We start from the raw sequence: 6783 nt of genomic DNA, 5'->3' as shown, positions 1-6783 counted from the left end.
ATCAATGTTCATATAATCATGATTGAGAAGAAAAAAGAAACATTATCTTATAGATTTTATCTTTTTTGTAGATTATGTTTATGGAGTTCCAGGAGAATGGTCCTAGGAAAGGAATTAAAACCTTAGTTAATTCCATTTCAATTAACGTTGTTGTGGAATTTTTTTAATGGAAATTTTAGAATATACACCCATATCTATTTTGATATAATCATAATTAAGAAAAAAAAAATATTTTAGAGAAAATTAAAATTAGAGTTTATTTTGTTTCGAGAAAAAGTAAGAATTAGGGTTTATATATAATTGTTCAACTTGTGAGAATATTAAAAGAACAATTAGAATCAATTTTAAGTATGATTAAGAAAAAATAGTTAGGGTTTATTTTGATTTTTGGTAAGAATGATCAAAGTTTAATTGTTAGCAAAAAAAAGTTAAGATTTATTTCGTTTTTCATTTTAACTTAAATTTTTTGGACTATGATTAATAAACACAGGACCGACACTGAGATTTGGCTGCGGCAGGATAAAATGTTTCCCCATCAATCATGAAATGAGTTTTGGGTCTTACCAGCGCAAAGAAGTTGAACAAATTGCTTCCCTCATTCATACCATTATCCAAACAACACCATCGTTCTTTCGTACAACTAAAAAAATAAAAAATGTTAACTTATAGGAATTGAAAAAAATTAGAAGATCATATAAAAAGCACGAGTTCAAGTTAGCTATCATTCATGGTTGATAGAAATCTAGAAAATGTTACTTTCAGATAGGGCTGCTCATGGTCGGTTTCGTCTCGGTTTGCATCTAAACCAAACCAATACCAATACTATTGGTTTCTAAGAAATATTACCATCACCGAACCATTAATCAATGGTTTGGTTTCTTAATGGTTTAGCCGGTTTCGGTTCGTTCCACTGGGTTAATGGAAAACCGACTGTATGTCAGTTTTCTGAAACTGACAATTCAAATCTTAAAAAAAAAAAAAAAAATCACAGTAGAATTTTAACCTACCTGCATAATGTAATTGATACAAGCATAGTTCTTATTTCAAGTTTAAAAGCACAATTCAAAACATAAACATTATAAATCTTGACATCATTAGGAAGAAGATAGAGAACTGAAGTGAGGTTAAGAAATTGGTCAATGACATCTAGTACTAGGGTTAAGAAAAACGAAGAGTGTAGATTAAATATTAGGTTTTAATCTAACGGTTGAACATAACCGGTTTTCCGTTGGTTTTTTGTTCGGTTTTGGGGCCAAACCAAAACCGAACCAATAATGTCGGTTTTCAATTTTTTTTACCGTAACAAATCCCTGAGTAAATGGTTTGTTTTGGTTTCTTCCTGATTGATCTGGTTCGTTCCAGTTCCGACGTAAAACTTTTTTCGAAGAGAAAAATTTATATTAAAGAGAAAAGAAAATCCGAAGCCAATACAAACTGAGAAGGCAACTTAGACAACTTAGACCACTGAAACAAAACTGAAAAAGCTTAGGTGTGCAGAGATAGATCCCAGTTACGAATCAGTTGACTGCTATCTAGAAACTTAAACATATTCATATCGTAACTCCAAAGAACCAACGTTTTCTTAATCAGAACAATGACTTCTTCCACATCTTTAGGCATTGCACCAAAGACCCTGTGATTCCTTTCATTCCAAACATTCTATATAACGGCATAGTGCAAAATGTTCCATATGTTGTTACATCTTCTGTCTAAACGTTACACTCCCAAGCTTCAAAAAGATGTAACACATTTCCAGGAATCGGCCAAGAGATTCTCAAAGACTTAATTAAATAATCCCACAATTTAAAAGAATAAGAACAGTGCAACAACAGATGACCAGCCGACTCCAACGCATTGTTGCACAAAGGGAAATCAGTACTGTCCAATTCAACCCTTCTATGACTAAGCATAACTCTTGTAGGGAGAGAGTTATGAAAAATAGCCCACAGAAGAAAACTGACCTTTGGGGGTATGTAATTTTTCCAAAGAAACTTTGAGAAGCAAAACTCGGGGACATTTCCAGCAAGAATATCGTAGCATAATTTGTTGCTATAGTTGGCAGTGAATTCAACTTCATCATCTATGTTCAGTAGAGTAGGTACCAGACCAATTTCTCGAAGCAACAGGTCCCATTTCATCTGTTCGTTGGCATTTAACTGATGCCTAAAGTTACCACACCACTGACCGTCTCTAATCATCTGGGCAATTGAAGCCTGTTTATGGGTACAAGCTCTATAAATAACCGGAAAAATATTTTTAAGACAACCGATTGATAACCATCTGTCCATCCAAAATCTCACACCCCTTCCATTTCTAATTTTAAAAGTAATCAAACTATGAATTCCGGAACTAAATTTGTCAGATTACGCCTTAAGCTCCTGCCCTGAGTTGAATTATCTTCAACAGGAAAAAAAATATCCGCGGTTGCCATAGTCTTCTGTTGAACAATATTTCTCCATAAAGACTTCTTTTGCTTTGTGTACCGCCATATCCATTTAGCAAGAAGTGTCTTGTTAGTACTCCTGAAATTCTTCACTCCCAAACCACCTTGCTCCTTTGTCAAATTAATTATCTGCCAGTTAACCCAAGCCATTTTCTTTCGACCTTCTACAGCACCCCAAAGGAAGTTTCTCATCAATTTTATCATTTTCTTCTCTACACAAACTGGAAAATGGAAGAGAGATAAAAAAAATACACCGGCAAGCTAGCTAGACAACTCTCGATAAGCACTAGTCGTCCTGCTTTATTCAAAAATTTCTTCTTCCAAGATGTGAGCTTTTGCGTCATCTTCTCTAAAACCGAATCCCAAATGGAAGTACATATCGAAGTTTCACCAATTGGCATGCCAAGATATTTAATAGGCAAAGTCTCTGTTTTACAGCCTAGTTCCTTTGTTAATTCTTTAATAATCGCGTCTGCACCAACGCTTATCATGGTACTTTTGTCCAAATTAAGCTTCATACCCGTTAGAGACTCAAACATAGCCAAGATAATAAAGAGTCTAGTTACCTCATTTGAATTAGCATCAATAAAAATGTGAGAGTATCATCCGCAAATTGGAGATGAGATATCATACTCCCAATTTCGGCAACTTTGAAACCGGTAATCTGACCCCTTTGAACATCATCATTCATTAACTTCCCAAAATTTCAACCACTAGAAGAAAAAGATATGGTGATAGGGAGTCACCTTGTCTTAGTCCCTTAGATGGTTTCAATCTCTCCGTGGAGCCTCCATTCACCAACACAGAGAGGTGTGAAGATGTAGCACACCACTTTATCCAAGAGATCCATTTATCACCAAAACCATGCTTCTGAAGAATACGAAGAAGAGAATCCAAATTAATGCTATCAAAAGCCTTCTCCATATCAGTTCCGACGAAAACTGAAACCATGCTCAGCCCTACTTTCATACGAATGGATGATGAATAGTCTAATTCATCACTAGCTAACTCACCATTCAACCAATGGTGATCGACACACACTCATGGCGTAATAGCATGGAGGGAGAAGAGATTAAGAGTTTAGAGAGAACGATTACGCTAAATTAGTAATTTATAGCAGGGATCACTAAGCTAATATTTTATTTATGGAGTGCCCCTTCATATTCTTACAGATTTACCGGTCCCAAAGACATTTTCTTACGCATAAAACCTCTTCATGTATCCCAAATTTTGTTCCCCCTTTAATTGTTATGCCTCGAGATCAACCTTTGTTGACCTTCCCAGGGCCGCCCCTGAATAAAAGTATGGGCTTCATTTAAGAGAAGCCAAAATAAATAGGTCAACCTATAAATTAATTCATGCTTGATCTGTTTAATTTAATTTCAAAATCATGAATATTCATGTCAGTTGCTATTTAATATACAATGTCCATGACCTTATTTTGCATGAAATTTTACTATCATTTTGAAATTTGGCATGTAAATATAATTTAGTAATCTCATTGTATTTTTTCCGATATAAATATTGTCCGGTTAATGTTATTTCAAAACCTAGTTGAATGAAGGTTCATCAATAATGAGATTGAAAAGAAAAATGAACCAGTGGAATGTTGGAGGAAACTATACACATATGAATACGAAATAGCATATGACTATATGAAGGAAACTCTCTAATAAATACAAGAGTTTGTGAGCTGTATTAACAACAAAAAATTTGTATAAGTCGATTCATCCTCATTGCAAGATAACTTCGGAATTATGCAGTTAATTCAATTCAGGTTTTATTTGAAGCTCAATCCAAGGTTAAAAATGTGGCATTCCATTTTGTCCCATCGGTTTATTCTTCAATATTGAGTCTTAACACATAATACCGCTTGAGATAACGTTTTTTTTTTAAGATGATAATATCTATTCAAGAACCTTGCCATAAAAAAGAAAGAAACAGTGCGACTTGAGTTTTATGAATTCCCAATTTCATCAAGAGAAAACATTAATAATTCTGACAATGCCTATTTAACAGTTCTTGTCTTTTACAAAAATAAAAAAAAAGGTCCAATCTTGCATGGATCGAATACATATAAGATTGTTCATGAAACCTCTCTCAAAATTGGCATTGGCATTGGTGGACGAATATAAATTCAAGTGAAATTACTTCTGGAGTATAATTATATCTTTTGTTCTTCTGGAGAAAACATTAATAATTCTGACAATGCCTATTTAAGAGTTCTTGTCTTTTACAAAAATAAGAACAAAAAAAATAATTATACTCCAGAAGTAATTTCACTTGAATTTATATTTGTCCACCAATGCCAATTTTGAGAGAGGTTTCATGGACAATCTTATATGTATTCGATCCATGCAAGATTGGACCTTTTTTTTTTTTTTTTTGAGTCCAAATGAAGATAAATTTGAACCTATTCTTTTGATGATATGTTTTTCTTATTATCACTACAAAAAATGAGCTTAATCCGAGACATATAACATCACCATCTACCACTTTGAAAATCAATCGTTAAAATTAACGGTCGAAATTAAAATTGTTAGATGGTGAGGTTTTTTACATCGAATTGTGCTCATTTTTTATAAAAATCTATAGTATAATAAGAGGAACATATCATCAAGATATCATGTTCAAATTCATTTTCATTTAGACTCTAAAGAAAAATTGGTTTAATCTCTTATTTATATAAGAAATAATCCGTGCCGTAACGGCACGGCATGAGAAGGTATAGTTTGTTATCATACTTATTGAAATAATTGCCACACACGAAGGTAAGACTTAATTCGACTCATAAGTTTCATTCTTTGTAGCGTAAAAAAGGGAAATATCCACTTCATTCTTCTTACCATGAAAAAGGGCAATATCGGCAAAAAAAAAAAAAAAAACGTTTCCAAATTTCCAGAATTGCTCACTAGTTTCGTTCTTTAATTGCTCATGAGTTTCATCCTTCTTTTTCTATGAATAACCCGTGCCTGGGAAGCTCATAAGTTTCAATTGCTTAATCAGTTTTGCGAAGCTTTTTTTTAATTTTTTATTGGATGCTTCTTTTTGTTTGTGTTGTTCTATTTTTTAATTGCTTGATCAGGATTCTTTCTCCTTTTTTTTTTGTTTTTTTTCTCTGAGTTTAGCTTCTTTTTGTTTGTGCCGTAGATTTCGATCAAATTATCCATGACATTAAAATCTGATGCAAAGATAGTCGTGATCATGATCAAGAATGCATATATCAAATGTTTCTAAGAATGCTAGAACTTATTTGAATGAAAAAAGAGTTCATCTTTCGATTGGTTAAATGCCTCATTCGAAAATAAATATATTATGAATGCTAGAAAATGTTTCTAAAGTTCCATGTGTTTTGGGTTTTACATTGTAACTCTTGATTTTTTTTTTGCAGGATGATGAAAATAGGCTCATTCTATTGGTAAAACTAAAATCAGGCCTATGGTTTACTGCTTAAATTTTTGGTGAGTCATTATTTTGATGCACATATTCATTACTCATTGTTTTATTTGTACACTGAGTATAATGAAATCATTATTTGAATTTTTTTATTCTTCCCTTTAAATTGATAATGTGAATAATTGTTTGTATTTTGTAGGTTGGTAAAGGCTGGATAATTTTTGTTTTTAAAGATATGGGATGTACATATTCGTTACTCATTATTCCATTTGTACATTGAGTATAATGAAAATCATTATTTGTATTTTTCGATTCTTTCTTTTACATTGATTATGTGAATAATTGTTGTATTTTGTAGGTTGGTAAAGGCAGATAATTTGTGTTTTTAAAGATCTGGGTTCACATTTATTTTTTCAGTTTATTTTCTTAATGACGCATTTATTTTTTCAGTTTATTAAGAGTGCTATTAATATCTCCATCATGGAAGGAGGTTACAAACACCACAGCCGCTAGATGTCTTCTGCTGGGATGAGACTGGGATGGTCCGATCACCCGCTTGTCTTTCAAAATATTATCTGACCGCCCAAGGCTCAAAAACCTATACCGTTTTCTATCATAGATGGATATTGTATACTTAAGGATGTTCATGCCTCCCTCATTCCTCTTTATATTCAATATGTTTGACAAGGTGAAAAAATTTACTTTCTAAATAATACCTAAGTTTGAAGCATATCAGACTCTGAGCCTTCGGGCTCATCCTCGTCTGGTCAATGTTGAGTAAATTAAGCTATTCATACGATCGTACATATAACTCAACAATTCTAGGTAAAGCATATAAAACAAAATATAAAATGTTGAATGTAAATCAGGCTGTGATTTACGTGGTTCGACACTAAGGCCTACGTCCACGGGAGTAGTTGTTTCACTATTTATTTGGGGGTTAC

The sequence above is a fragment of the Papaver somniferum genome, chromosome 7, assembly GCF_003573695.1.
Source record: "Papaver somniferum cultivar HN1 chromosome 7, ASM357369v1, whole genome shotgun sequence".
NCBI classification, from domain to species: Eukaryota; Viridiplantae; Streptophyta; class Magnoliopsida; order Ranunculales; family Papaveraceae; genus Papaver; species Papaver somniferum.
This window is presented reverse-complemented; position numbering follows the sequence as displayed.